The following is a 14,899-nucleotide window of genomic DNA, read 5'->3' as shown; positions in this document are numbered from 1 at the left end:
TCAGACGGTCTCTATCTTACATTAATTTCAAAGTTCACGGTTCAGAATTCAGCATTTCAGCAAAATAGTCAAAAAAGTTCAGACGGTCTCCATTTTACTCCATTTTCAAAATTCACGGTTCAGAATTCAGCATTTCAGCTAAATAGTCAAAAAAGTTCAGACGGTCTCCATTTTCATTTTCAAAATTCACGGTTCAGAATTCAGCATTTCAGCAAAATAGTCAAAAAAGTTCAGAAGGTCTCTATCTTACATTAATTTCAAAATTCACGGATCAGAATTCGGCATTTCAGCAAAATAGTCAAAAAAGTTCAGAGGTCTCTGTCTTACATTAGTTTCAAAATTCACGGTTCAGAATTCGGCATTTCGGGAAAATAGTCAAAAAAGTTCAGACGGTCTCTGTCTTACATTAATTTTAAATTCACGGTTCAGAATTCGGCATTTCAGCAAAATAGTCAAAAAAGTTCTGACGGTCTCTATCTTACATTAATTTCAAAATTCACGGTTCAGAATTCAGCATTTCAGCAAAATAGTCAAAAAAGTTCAGACGGTCTCTATCTTACATTAGTTTCAAAATTCACGGTTCAGAATTCGGCATTTCAGCAAAATAGTCAAAAAAGTTCAGAGGTCTCTGTCTTACATTAGTTTCAAAATTCACGGTTCAGAATTCGGCATTTCAGCAAAATAGTCAAAAAAGTTCTGACGGTCTCTATCTTACATTAATTTCAAAATTCACGGTTCAGAATTCGGCATTTCAGCAAAATAGTCAAAAAAGTTCAGACGGTCTCTGTCTTACATTAATTTCAAAATTCACGGTTCAGAATTCGGCATTTCAGCAAAATAGTCAAAAAAGTTCAGACGGTCTCTATCTTACCGTGAATTTTGAAACTAATGTAAGACAGAGACCTCTGAACTTTTTTGACTATTTTGCTGAAATGCCGAATTCTGAACCGTGAATTTTGAAACTAATGTAAGATAGAGACCGTCTGAACTTTTTTGACTATTTTGCTGAAATGCTGAATTCTGAACCGTGAATTTTGAAAATGAAAATGGAGACCGTCTGAACTTTTTTGACTATTTTGCTGAAATGCCGAATTCTGAACCGAAAATAATGTAAGATAGAGACCGTCTGAACTTTGACTATTTTGCTGAAATGCTGAATTCTGAACCGTGAATTTTGAAAATGAAGTAGAATGGAGACCGTCTGAACTTCTTCGACTATTTTGCTGAAATGCCGAATTCTGAACCGAAATTAATGTAAGATAGAGACCGTCTGAACTTTTTTGACTATTTTGCTGAAATGCTGAATTCTGAACCGTGAATTTTGAAAATGAAGTAGAATGGAGACCGTCTGAACCTTTTTGACTACTTTGCTGAAATGCCGAATTCTGAACCGAAATTAATGTAAGATAGAGAGTGTCTGAACTTTTTTGACTATTTTGCTGAAATGCTGAATTCTGAACCGTGAATTTTGAAAATGAAGTAGAATGGAGGAGAAAGGTTATTTTATTTCGGATGTAGATAATTCTAAACAGTTTTTTTTTGGAAAAGGCATATTATAATTCGAGAAGGGTTATTTTGCAAACAGTAATTTTTTGGAAAAGGCATATTATAATTCGAGAAAGGTTATTTTGTAAACAGTAATTTTTTGGAAAAGGCATATTATAATTCAAGAAAGATTATTTTATTTTGGAAGTAGATATGTGTAAACAGTAAACAAACAATATTATTATTTGGGAAGTCAATGAAGATAAACAACAATATTTTAGAAAAGGCGAAACATTTTTACACTATTTTCATTTTAGTTTTCAAAATTCACGGTTCAGAATTCGGCATTTCAGCAAAATAGTCAAGAAAGTTCAGACAGTCTCCATTTTACTCCATTTTCAAAATTCACGGTTCAGAATTCAGCATTTCAGCAAAATAGTCAAAAAAGTTCAGACGGTGTCTATCTTACATTAATTTCGGTTCAGAATTCGGCATTTCAGCAAAATAGTCAAAAAAGTTCAGACGGTCTCTATCTTACATTAATTTCAAAGTTCACGGTTCAGATTTCAGCATTTCAGCAAAATAGTCAAAAAAGTTCGGACGGTCTCTATCTTACATTATTTTCGGTTCAAAATTCGGCATTTCAGCAAAATAGTCAAAAAAGTTCAGACGGTCTCTGTCTTACATTAATTTCAAAATTCACGGTTCAGAATTCGGCATTTCAGCAAAATAGTCAAAAAAGTTCAGACGGTCTCTATCTTACATTAATTTCAAAGTTCACGGTTCAGAATTCAGCATTTCAGCAAAATAGTCAAAAAAGTTCAGACGGTCTCCATTTTACTCCATTTTCAAAATTCACGGTTCAGAATTCAGCATTTCAGCAAAATAGTCAAAAAAGTTCAGACGGTCTCTATCTTACATTAGTTTCAAAATTCACGGTTCAGAATTCGGCATTTCAGCAAAATAGTCAAAAAAGTTCAGAGGTCTCTGTCTTACATTAGTTTCAAAATTCACGGTTCAGAATTCGGCATTTCGGCAAAATAGTCAAAAAAGTTCAGACGGTCTCTATCTTACATTAATTTTAAATTCACGGTTCAGAATTCGGCATTTCAGCAAAATAGTCAAAAACGTTCTGATGGTCTCTATCTTACATTAATTTCAAAATTCACGGTTCAGAATTCGGCATTTCAGCAAAATAGTCAAAAAAGTTCAGACGGTCTCTATCTTACATTATTTTCGGTTCAGAATTCGGCATTTCAGCAAAATAGTCAAAAACGTTCAGACGGTCTCTATCTTACATTAGTTTCAAAATTCACGGATCAGAATTCGGCATTTCAGCAAAATAGTCAAAGAAGTTCAGACGGTCTCTATCTTACATTAATTTCAAAATTCACGGTTCAGAATTCGGCATTTCAGCAAAATAGTCAAAGAAGTTCAGACGGTCTCTATCTTACATTAATTTCAAAATTCACGGTTCAGAATTCAGCATTTCAGCAAAATAGTCAAAAAAGTTCAGAGGTCTCTGTCTTACATTAGTTTCAAAATTCACGGTTCAGAATTCGGCATTTCGGGAAAATAGTCAAAAAAGTTCAGACGGTCTCTGTCTTACATTAATTTTAAATTCACGGTTCAGAATTCGGCATTTCAGCAAAATAGTCAAAAAAGTTCTGTCGGTCTATCTTACATTAATTTCAAAATTCACGGTTCAGAATTCGGCATTTCAGCAAAATAGTCAAAGAAGTTCAGACGGTCTCTATCTTACATTAATTTCAAAATTCACGGTTCAGAATTCAGCATTTCAGCAAAATAGTCAAAAAAGTTCAGACGGTCTCCATTTTCATTTTCAAAATTCACGGTTCAGAATTCAGCATTTCAGCAAAATAGTCAAAAAAGTTCAGACGGTCTCTATCTTACATTAGTTTCAAAATTCACGGTTCAGAATTCGGCATTTCAGCAAAATAGTCAAAAAAGTTCAGAGGTCTCTGTCTTACATTAGTTTCAAAATTCACGGTTCAGAATTCGGCATTTCGGCAAAATAGTCAAAAAAGTTCAGACGGTCTCTATCTTACATTAATTTCAAAATTCACGGTTCAGAATTCGGCATTTCAGCAAAATAGTCAAAAAAGTTCAGACGGTCTCTATCTTACATTAATTTCAAAATTCACGGTTCAGAATTCAGCATTTCAGCAAAATAGTCAAAAAAGTTCAGACGGTCTCCATTTTCATTTTCAAAATTCACGGTTCAGAATTCAGCATTTCAGCAAAATAGTCAAAAAAGTTCAGACGGTCTCTATCTTACATTAGTTTCAAAATTCACGGTTCAGAATTCGGCATTTCAGCAAAATAGTCAAAAAAGTTCAGACGGTCTCTATCTTACATTAATTTCAAAGTTCACGGTTCAGAATTCGGCATTTCAGCAAAATAGTCAAAAAAGTTCGGACGGTCTCTATCTTACATTATTTTCGGTTCAAAATTCGGCATTTCAGCAAAATAGTCAAAAAAGTTCAGACGGTCTCTGTCTTACATTAATTTCAAAATTCACGGTTCAGAATTCGGCATTTCAGCAAAATAGTCAAAAAAGTTCAGAGGTCTCTGTCTTACATTAGTTTCAAAATTCACGGTTCAGAATTCGGCATTTCAGCAAAATAGTCAAAACAGTTCTGACGGTCTCTATCTTACATTAATTTCAAAATTCACGGTTCAGAATTCGGCATTTCAGCAAAATAGTCAAAAAAGTTCAGACGGTCTCTGTCTTACATTAATTTCAAAATTCACGGTTCAGAATTCGGCATGTCAGCAAAATAGTCAAAAAAGTTCAGACGGTCTCTATCTTACCGTGAATTTTGAAACTAATGTAAGACAGAGACCTCTGAACTTTTTTGACTATTTTGCTGAAATGCCGAATTCTGAACCGTGAATTTTGAAACTAATGTAAGATAGAGACCGTCTGAACTTTTTTGACTATTTTGCTGAAATGCTGAATTCTGAACCGTGAATTTTGAAAATGAAAATGGAGACCGTCTGAACTTTTTTGACTATTTTGCTGAAATGCCGAATTCTGAACCGAAAATAATGTAAGATAGAGACCGTCTGAACTTTGACTATTTTGCTGAAATGCTGAATTCTGAACCGTGAATTTTGAAAATGAAGTAGAATGGAGACCGTCTGAACTTCTTCGACTATTTTGCTGAAATGCCGAATTCTGAACCGAAATTAATGTAAGATAGAGACCGTCTGAACTTTTTTGACTATTTTGCTGAAATGCTGAATTCTGAACCGTGAATTTTGAAAATGAAGTAGAATGGAGACCGTCTGAACCTTTTTGACTACTTTGCTGAAATGCCGAATTCTGAACCGAAATTAATGTAAGATAGAGACTGTCTGAACTTTTTTGACTATTTTGCTGAAATGCTGAATTCTGAACCGTGAATTTTGAAAATGAAGTAGAATGGAGGAGAAAGGTTATTTTATTTCGGATGTAGATAATTCTAAACAGTTTTTTTTGGAAAAGGCATATTATAATTCGAGAAGGGTTATTTTGCAAACAGTAATTTTTTGGAAAAGGCATATTATAATTCGAGAAAGGTTATTTTGTAAACAGTAATTTTTTGGAAAAGGCATATTATAATTCAAGAAAGATTATTTTATTTTGGAAGTAGATATGTGTAAACAGTAAACAAAAAATAGTCAAAATTTTTCGGTTCAGAATTCGGCATTTCAGCAAAATAGTCAAAAAAGTTCAGACGGTCTCTATCTTACATTAATTTCAAAGTTCACGGTTCAGAATTCAGCATTTCAGCAAAATAGTCAAAAAAGTTCGGACGGTCTCTATCTTACATTATTTTCGGTTCAAAATTCGGCATTTCAGCAAAATAGTCAAAAAAGTTCAGACGGTCTCTGTCTTACATTAATTTCAAAATTCACGGTTCAGAATTCGGCATTTCAGCAAAATAGTCAAAAAAGTTCAGACGGTCTCTATCTTACATTAATTTCAAAGTTCACGGTTCAGAATTCAGCATTTCAGCAAAATAGTCAAAAAAGTTCAGACGGTCTCCATTTTACTCCATTTTCAAAATTCACGGTTCAGAATTCAGCATTTCAGCAAAATAGTCAAAAAAGTTCAGACGGTGTCTATCTTACATTAATTTCGGTTCAGAATTCGGCATTTCAGCAAAATAGTCAAAAAAGTTCAGACGGTCTCTATCTTACATTAATTTCAAAATTCACGGTTCAGAATTCAGCATTTCAGCAAGATAGTCAAAAAAGTTCAGAAGGTCTCCATTTTCATTTTCAAAATTCACGGTTCAGAATTCAGCATTTCAGCAAAATAGTCAAAAAAGTTCAGACGGTCTCTATCTTACATTAGTTTCAAAATTCACGGTTCAGAATTCGGCATTTCAGCAAAATAGTCAAAAAAGTTCAGAGGTCTCTGTCTTACATTAGTTTCAAAATTCACGGTTCAGAATTCGGCATTTCGGCAAAATAGTCAAAAAAGTTCAGACGGTCTCTATCTTACATTAATTTTAAATTCACGGTTCAGAATTCGGCATTTCAGCAAAATAGTCAAAAACGTTCTGATGGTCTCTATAATACATTAATTTCAAAATTCACGGTTCAGAATTCGGCATTTCAGCAAAATAGTCAAAAAAGTTCAGACGGTCTCTATCTTACATTATTTTCGGTTCAGAATTCGGCATTTCAGCAAAATAGTCAAAAAAGTTCAGACGGTCTCTATCTTAAATTAGTTTCAAAATTCACGGATCAGAATTCGGCATTTCAGCAAAATAGTCAAAAAAGTTCAGAGGTCTCTGTCTTACATTAGTTTCAAAATTCACGGTTCAGAATTCGGCATTTCGGGAAAATAGTCAAAAAAGTTCAGACGGTCTCTGTCTTACATTAATTTTAAATTCACGGTTCAGAATTCGGCATTTCAGCAAAATAGTCAAAAAAGTTCTGGCGGTCTCTATCTTACATTAATTTCAAAATTCACGGTTCAGAATTCGGCATTTCAGCAAAATAGTCAAAGAAGTTCAGACGGTCTCTATCTTACATTAATTTCAAAATTCACGGTTCAGAATTCAGCATTTCAGCAAAATAGTCAAAAAAGTTCAGACGGTCTCCATTTTCATTTTCAAAATTCACGGTTCAGAATTCAGCATTTCAGCAAAATAGTCAAAAAAGTTCAGACGGTCTCTATCTTACATTAGTTTCAAAATTCACGGTTCAGAATTCGGCATTTCAGCAAAATAGTCAAAAAAGTTCAGAGGTCTCTGTCTTACATTAGTTTCAAAATTCACGGTTCAGAATTCGGCATTTCGGCAAAATAGTCAAAAAAGTTCAGACGGTCTCTATCTTACATTAATTTTAAATTCACGGTTCAGAATTCGGCATTTCAGCAAAATAGTCAACAAAGTTCTGACGGTCTCTATCTTACATTAATTTCAAAATTCACGGTTCAGAATTCGGCATTTCAGCAAAATAGTCAAAAAAGTTCAGACGGTCTCTATCTTACATTAATTTCAAATTTCACGGTTCAGAATTCAGCATTTCAGCAAAATAGTCAAAAAGTTCAGACAGTTTACGGTTTGGTAGGATGGGAGAATTTTATAGTAGGAATTCTACTGTTTTCAGCAGTTCAGACGTTCAGACATTCAGCAGATTAGTCTATCCCTTCATAACAACCTTCATTTGGCATAACAGATGGGTTAATAAATAAATATTAATCACAAGCTCTTGCACACTCCTCAATATCGCATTATTTAGTTATTCATGTGTCATAACGCGCTCAATTTGCTTAATGTGATTAATCCTGCTCAGTTTGGCATGCACTCAGTCTCATTGCTGGTAATTTAATCTAGTGTTAATAATGACTTGCTTAATTGTCATGTGCTTTCCTCTATCATAGTATTATACATAAGACTAGCTGAATGTGGCATGCACTATTTTTCCTGGTTTCGATTAATTGTACATACGTTTGTTACAATCTCTGGGATATTATACTGTCATTATGGTATGCATTTATTCGTTCTTTTTTGTTCTATGTCGTTAATAAACAAGGTGAATGCTTACAAATTGCTTTACTTGTATGACATGATAGTCACTACCCTTCATTGTTCTGTTGGCAATGAAATCGTAACATTATTGAGCCCAGTATTGCTAGTGTACAGCGTTCGGCAATTGCAATTTGACGACCTGAATATGACGCCAGGGATTAATAATTATCCTTTTACATGACAGATGTGTTTATCATTACTTCACCCTACTCCAAAAAGAGGTGTTCACGCTACAAGTCCTACTATCAGGATGGAGCTGCAGTCATTTCACGAATATCTATATTTTTGGTAAGTAACATATTAATGCATTGAATTTATTAATCTGACCATTGCAGATGAGCTTTACCTGATTCCATACCCATTGCCTTATCCATGCGACAGGCAACACTAAGTATAACCTCACATTTGTGAGGCAACAATGGCTTTTGCTAATTCATTTGTCAAAAGTGTGGCAAGCAATACTGTAGACATTGTTGTAAAACTGATGGATTTTAACGATTCGAGGAGAGTTTACGAACGCGTGTTCACTCACGGTCGAGCGGTCATAATAGAGTTGCGTGTTCATAAAAGGGATCACGTCGAGCGGTCATAATAGAGATCACGTCGAGCGGTCATAATAGAGTTGCGTGTTCATAAAAGAGATCACGTCGAGCGGTCATAATAGAGTTGCGTGCTCACAAAAGAGTTCACGGACGCGTGCTCACAAAAGAGTTCACGGACGAGTGCTCACAAAAGAGTTCACGGACGCGTGCTCACAAAAGAGTTCACGGACGCGTGCTCACAAAAGAGTTCACGGACGCGTGCTCACAAAAGAGTTCACGGACGCGTGCTCACAAAAGAGTTCACGGACGCGTGCTCACAAAAGGGTTCACGGACGCGTGCTCACAAAAGAGTTCACGGACGCGTGCTCACAAAAGAGTTCACGGACGCGTGCTCACAAAAGGGTTCACGGACGCGTGCTCACAAAAGAGTTCACGGACGCGTGCTCACAAAAGGGTTTACGGTCGAGTGCTCATAAAAGAGTTCACGTCGTGGTCACAATAAAGGGTTTACGGTCGAGTGCTCATAAAAGAGTTCACGTCGTGGTCACAATAAAGGGTTTACGGTCGAGTGCTCATAAAAGAGTTCACGTCGTGGTCATAATAAAGGGTTCAAGGTAGAGAAAAAGGATCCGTTCACCTTTGGTAATACCCACAATTACGAAACCATTCCGTTATAGATCAATTAATGATTGCCTGACGAGCCGTCCAGCTTGAAGCAATTCATGATCATGAAGGGCATTGTCTACTTCGTGTTCGTCGTCATTATCATGATGTGGACAAGTGGGTTGATTTGGTGGAGCTGCAAAGACACGCCACAGATTATAATTTGTTGGAAATAAACGAGAACCAAGTTCTAATTATTTCACATTGGAATAATAACATCAACATTGTTTCAAGCACTTCAAATTTCAACTAGGGCTGTGCGAATAGTGGTTTTTCAAACCGAATCGAATACGAATCGAATAGTAAATCTCCTATTCGAAATCCGAATCGAGTACTCGTTCAAACGAATATTACTCGTTTTTCAAAAAAAGTAGTTCGGGTACTCGTTTTTTTTTCGATTAATCGGTTTTACCAGACGAATATTCAGTACTAGTTTTTAAAAGAGCACTCAAAAATTTTAATACTCGGTTTTATCAGACGAATATTCTTTTCTAAACAAGTAATCGTTTCCTAAATACACGTAGCAGTCTAAAATATTGTAGTTCCCCACAGAATAGAATATTTCCTAAGACTGACTAATTCGTCAGGGAAAAAAACATCGCGAATTGCGCAATCTAGTTGAAATTCCATAAAGAAACAGCTTCATATATGTAATTTGACTACAGTCCCTCCCATTTCCAATCGAATACTCGTTTTCTATTCGAATTAAGCCCCCTGGCAGCGATTACTCGGTTTAGGGAGCTGTATTCGTATTTAAATCGGTTATTCGAATTTCTTTTCGAATAATCGTTTCATGATTCGAATACTTGTTTTTCTCCAAATGGCAAATTCGATTCATACTATTCAAAAATTCGAGTATTCGCACAGCCCTAACTTCAACTTACAAGGGCTATAGTAAAATGATGTACATGAATGAACATAATTTATTAATTTACCACGTTCTCTAGGCATCGGCTGATCCAAACAGAAATTGTGCAGTATGCAGCAAGCATAGATAATTTTTGCCACTTTCTTAGGGTTGTAGCAAAGTGCACCCCCTGACGAGTCCAAGCACCGGAATCGGCTCTGCAATATGCCATTGACTCGCTCGATGACATTGCGACCTACATTAGTAATATATTTGATTTAGCTTCTACCTTCACAATGCTTTTCCCCAAAAGGGTCATTTCCATTTGATCAATATTTAAATATTTGCTGTGCCACATGCAATTACCTGACATATGACGTTGATTATAACGTTCTTCATTTGGGTTGGCGGCTTGGAGTAGCGGTGTCATCAAGAATGGCTGTAGTGGGTAGCCACTATCACCCAGAAGATAACCCTGAGGCATTTTACCCAACTTGAAATCCTTCAGAATGTTACTATGACGCCAAATAAATGCGTCATGCGTACCTCCAGGCCAATTAGCTATAGCGTTAGTAATGCGCCGTGAATTGTCGCAAACCTGGAACATAACAGATGTTCATTAATGTGTGCAATGACATATAAAAATATAACACTACTTACCAATTGCACATTCATGGAATAATTTCCCTTCCTATCCATGTGCGCATTCGCCTCTACTGCTGGTGCTTTAATGAGTATGTGGGTACAGTCAATGGCAGGAAAAAACACCTGGCTCTAAATGATGCCTGTAATTACCATAGTTTGAACTTAAGTTTAGTTGCCTCTTTATAATTGACCAATGAAACATGTTCAGTTTCTTCAGTACATTTATGAAATGACAATAAGGTTGGTATTACGTAACAACACCCTTAACTTATTCATAAATTAATAACACTTTTGTTTTTTTCTGCATCATATTCTAACTTCTTTCCAAAAGTATCTCAGAAAAGTGAATGTAAACCCATTAGATGAAACCTACATAAACGGACGCAAACCAAACCTAACTTAGTCATCTCCAAGATGAACAATGCCAACCTAACCTCTTCACTACTTTAAGGGTGCTGAAACTGTTATGAGATTATTTTCTTTTCAAATATGTGCCGAATAAAGTAAACGCATACCAGACAAATACTACATACCTTGACTTCAGCCACTTCAGCTTCACTTTTCGGAAATTTTACAAGATGCCTCATTACTTTCAGTATAGCATTTGTCACATCCTCAATAGCTCGGCTCACAGAAGGTTGACTCATACCGTGTTCATAGTTACTTGCCAATGCGTGTTGAAAACTGCCTGAACCATAAAACAAAAGTGTGACAAGCACCTCCTCCTCGACCGTCACAACATTTAAGGCTCGGTTGGGATTCTTCTTTAGTTCCGGCTAAAACTTCTTACACAACGCCTTCACTTTTTCCTTAGTTAGGCGATATTGCCGCAAAAACTCCGTATCCGGTAAAGTAAAGGCATCGCGCCTTTCACGTTGATAAATTGGTCTCTCTTCGTCAAGATCCGCAGCAACGCCAAAAATCATACAAGCACACGCTGCCATTGTAGAATTTGAAATGAAACAAAAGTATCACTGTCGTCTGCTGTGCAGTGCGTTCAGCACCATAAACGTTACCTTATTACCGGTACCTTAACCGACTCAAGTATCGAAACGTTTCGATGGTTAGATTTTGAATTTGGTGGCATTTTTAATTCTATTCAGGCAAGTCCCTTCTAGAGATTCCACCTATCAAAACCCTTATGTGAAAACGGGTCATAACCGCCATCGCCAATTAAAAGGCTCAAGTTTGATTTGGATTGACCAATGAGCGAGCTTAGGAGAGGTAGGAGGAGATTTCTTTGGCAGCTGAATTCGGCTGCTGAGAGCATCAGCGTCAGTGCATGTGACGTTTAAACTTATAATTCAATGCCTAATGAAAATTAGTACTCGAAATTTCTTGCAATGAATGAACCACAATTTTCAGAAGAGAATATTTTCAAAAATGGTAAGTGTTGAAAACCTAATCACCCTAATGTTTACCAGATTAGTTATGTAAACTCTTAAGCCTTAAAAGAAAAAAACACTTGTTGCTTTAAAAAAGTCTAATTTAAAAGTACCGAAGATTGGTTTTGAAGTCAACCCTTCTTATCGATTCTTGGGGTCTTCCCCTGACGGTTTAGTCGACGATAATTTGGTCGAAATGAAGTGTCCAGTCATTGGTGAAAAAGGAAACTTAGAAACAGTCCTCAAGAAAACTCCTTACGTAATCAAGAAGGACGGAACATTTTCTTTGAAACCCTAACAAGTGTATTATGGGCAAGTGCAACTTAGTTTGGCCTTTTTAGGACTTCAAAGTTGTCATTTTGTAGTTTATTCTAAACTGGAAGATGATTGTTTTGTTATTGATGTGCCTAAAGACCCAACATTTATTAACAATCTTTTACCAAGATTACAAATTACTTCTTTTAATTACTACATTCCAAATTATTTGAAATGGAATAAAAAGAACGGAATGTAATGGCGCAAATAAGACTTGAAGTGATATTTTTAAGTTCCTTAAAATGTGATAGAATCTTTCAAAATTATTAAATAAAAATGTAATACAAATTTCAGGAGTCGTGGGTGCATTATTTATTGGCATTTTTTTCACGGGTTTTAACAAGCTTCTTGGGTGCATTATTTATTTGCATTTTTTCACGGGTTTTAACAAGCTTCTTGGGTGCATTATTTATTTGCATTTTTTTCACGGGTTTTAACAAGCTTGGGACAAATTTTTGAGAAACATTTAAAATTTATCGCTAGCCAAAATCGGTGTTGATAAATTAATAACAGCAGATACCACTTTGTAATCCTGTTAATGAAATTATAGAGGTGACATTCAATATTCCATTAGAAGCATTAACATAACACGTATGATTTTCCAAGGTGTTGACCATAATGCATTTATCATTGGGGTTTGGAGTGGTGCATTTGTCGGTCGTAGTTTCCTCGGTAGTTTGTTGAACCGCATCAATCCCCAATCTTTCAGCTAGAATTTCTGAGTCTGCTGGTCCATTTATTTCAGCTGTTTCACATGCATGCAAAGTTGGAGATTGTGAGAGCTGATTCCTTTTTTTCAGTCTTTCCAATCTCCTTAACGGGAGCTGGAAACACGCTGCAGTATTTAACCATTGTTTAATTACGTTTAAATAAACAGCAAAACTGACAAAAACTAGCCCAATTATAGTTGAGCAGATAGTTGAGTTGTTGCTTTAATTTTATAATTATCTTTGAGCGATTCAATTTAATTAACTTTAATTAAACCATGAGTATGTTGATTGCGTTTGTCATTAATGGTATCGCCGGAATTAAGTTACATTTAAACACCTGATTAAACTATCTAATCATCGATCATCCGTTAAGCCTTAGACCTTGCAATAGCCAGACAACAAACTAGACGGAGTTTGCAGTCTATTTATGACATCTCATGTTGCCCTCTATTGAATCTCTCAACAACTATCGTTAAATTTATTATTTAAATAATATAATTTTTTTAATTATAATAATCATGTTAGCTAATTATAATTATAAAACTTTAAATGAGTATGTTTCATTGATTTAAATTACATTGTTAAAAATATTTCTCGCACGCTAAGGAAAATTCTCTCTACTCTCTCTCTTCTCCCGTTTTCAAAATCCAGTTGCAGCTGGTTTTCGCGCGTCGGGAAGGGGAGGGTGGGTTGGTGGGTGGGGGATCCACATTTTCTACCTCTCTCTTCTCTAGACTCTAAGTTAACTCGCTATATATCCTAAGCGAGCCTAGGTCGATTGGTAGAGTATCTGGCGTCTTCACTGGCGTTATAGTATGGATCGGGACGTCGCAGGTTCGCCTCCCGGCACCGACAGGAAAATAATTTCAATTGAAATAAAATACGTTACGCCACCTATGAGGTGTAACGTGAACTACGGGTGAATTTCGAGTTGAAAATTCGCGGGAAATTTAAAATTCGAAATATTCATTTATGTCAAAATTCATCAGGTCACAACATTTCCAGTCACAACATATCCAGCCAGCCGTCCAGCCAACAGAGGTCGGAACAATACGTTTTTCACTCTAAAGAGTGGCAAAACGTAAAAATCAAACGTTTTGAGAATTATGAACAGCTTTTAATAATTTTTCTTTCTTTCAAAATTTAGGGTAATCATTTTCAAATGGCCCTTTTTAAAGATGGCGTCGATGATTTAGATTTAGAAAAGCTATTTTTTGGTGTTCATTACGTTAATGAAAATCATCTACTCATATAGGAATTTCGGAAAGATTGATATACAGTGTGGAAGAGATCAGAGTAACACCTACCTTTGTGGAAAACCCCCAAAACCCCTGACGGACTACTTCACTGCAGTACATTTTCGAGCTCGTATACAGGGTGTGACATGTGTCATTGTATACAAATGACAACGTGCAACAAGTATCATAGTGAACATCGTTTAATGATACGCACTTTGAAACGTTAAGGGGGAGAACCACTGACCTAAACTTCGAATATTTTTCAAACGATGGCGCTCAGATCAGCGGGGACTAACACTATTCTATCCCCCGTGTAGTAGGTTTTATAGTGGATATTTAGAAGTTTTCCTTCTATAAACCATCCCTGTACCAGAAATCAGCTTACTATTCTACAGGGCCGGTAGGCCCTTGTAGATATGACTTCATACTCTTTTGTAACGTTAAAGCAAAATTCACATGCTTTTACCAATTTTCCTATGGAGATTAACATGGGGTTTTTCGTGATATTTAACCACCTCTAACTGAAAAACTAGAGCGAAGTTACTTTTCGGAATACTCTTAATTTAACAATTAAGTATTCAGGGTGTGCGATCGGCTAGTCTAATCAGAAACAATTAAGTCTAAGTATGTTAATTTTACTTAATTACAGAAGTACTTGTTTCGACCATCGTGATTGGACATAATAATAATGCTAGAGCTCTTCGAAAACTCAAAATAACCAAGTATCTATGGTGTAGTGGTTATCACGTCCGCTTTACACTCGGAAGGTCCCAGGTTCGAGCCCTGGTAGATACATGACTTGACTATCGTTATTGGACACAATAATAAGCTAGATCTCTTCGAAAACTCAGAATAACCAAGTATTCATTGTGTAGTGGTTATCACGTCCGCTTTACACGCGGAAGGTCCCGGGTTCGAGCCCAGGTAGATACATGTTTTGACCATCGTGATTGGACATAATAATAAGCTAGATCTCTTAGGAATCTCAGTATTACCAGGTATGTGTAGTGTAGTGG

General features: G+C 36.0%; 1 non-coding gene across 1 annotated transcript; it reads left to right on the top strand.

The window, feature by feature from the left end:
- Nucleotides 1–14,605: 14,605 nt before the first annotated feature.
- TRNAV-UAC (transfer RNA valine (anticodon UAC)) lies at nt 14,606–14,678 on the top strand. The gene has a single exon. It is a non-coding gene; the product is annotated as a tRNA-Val (tRNA).
- Nucleotides 14,679–14,899: the final 221 nt, after the last annotated feature.

This window comes from Phalangium opilio, unplaced genomic scaffold (assembly GCF_054372755.1).
Source record: "Phalangium opilio isolate 3A_F unplaced genomic scaffold, DU_Popi_V2 ptg000063l_1, whole genome shotgun sequence".
NCBI classification, from domain to species: Eukaryota; Metazoa; Arthropoda; class Arachnida; order Opiliones; family Phalangiidae; genus Phalangium; species Phalangium opilio.
Note: the sequence above shows the minus strand (reverse complement) of the source record. Positions and strands in the feature narration are given on the sequence as shown.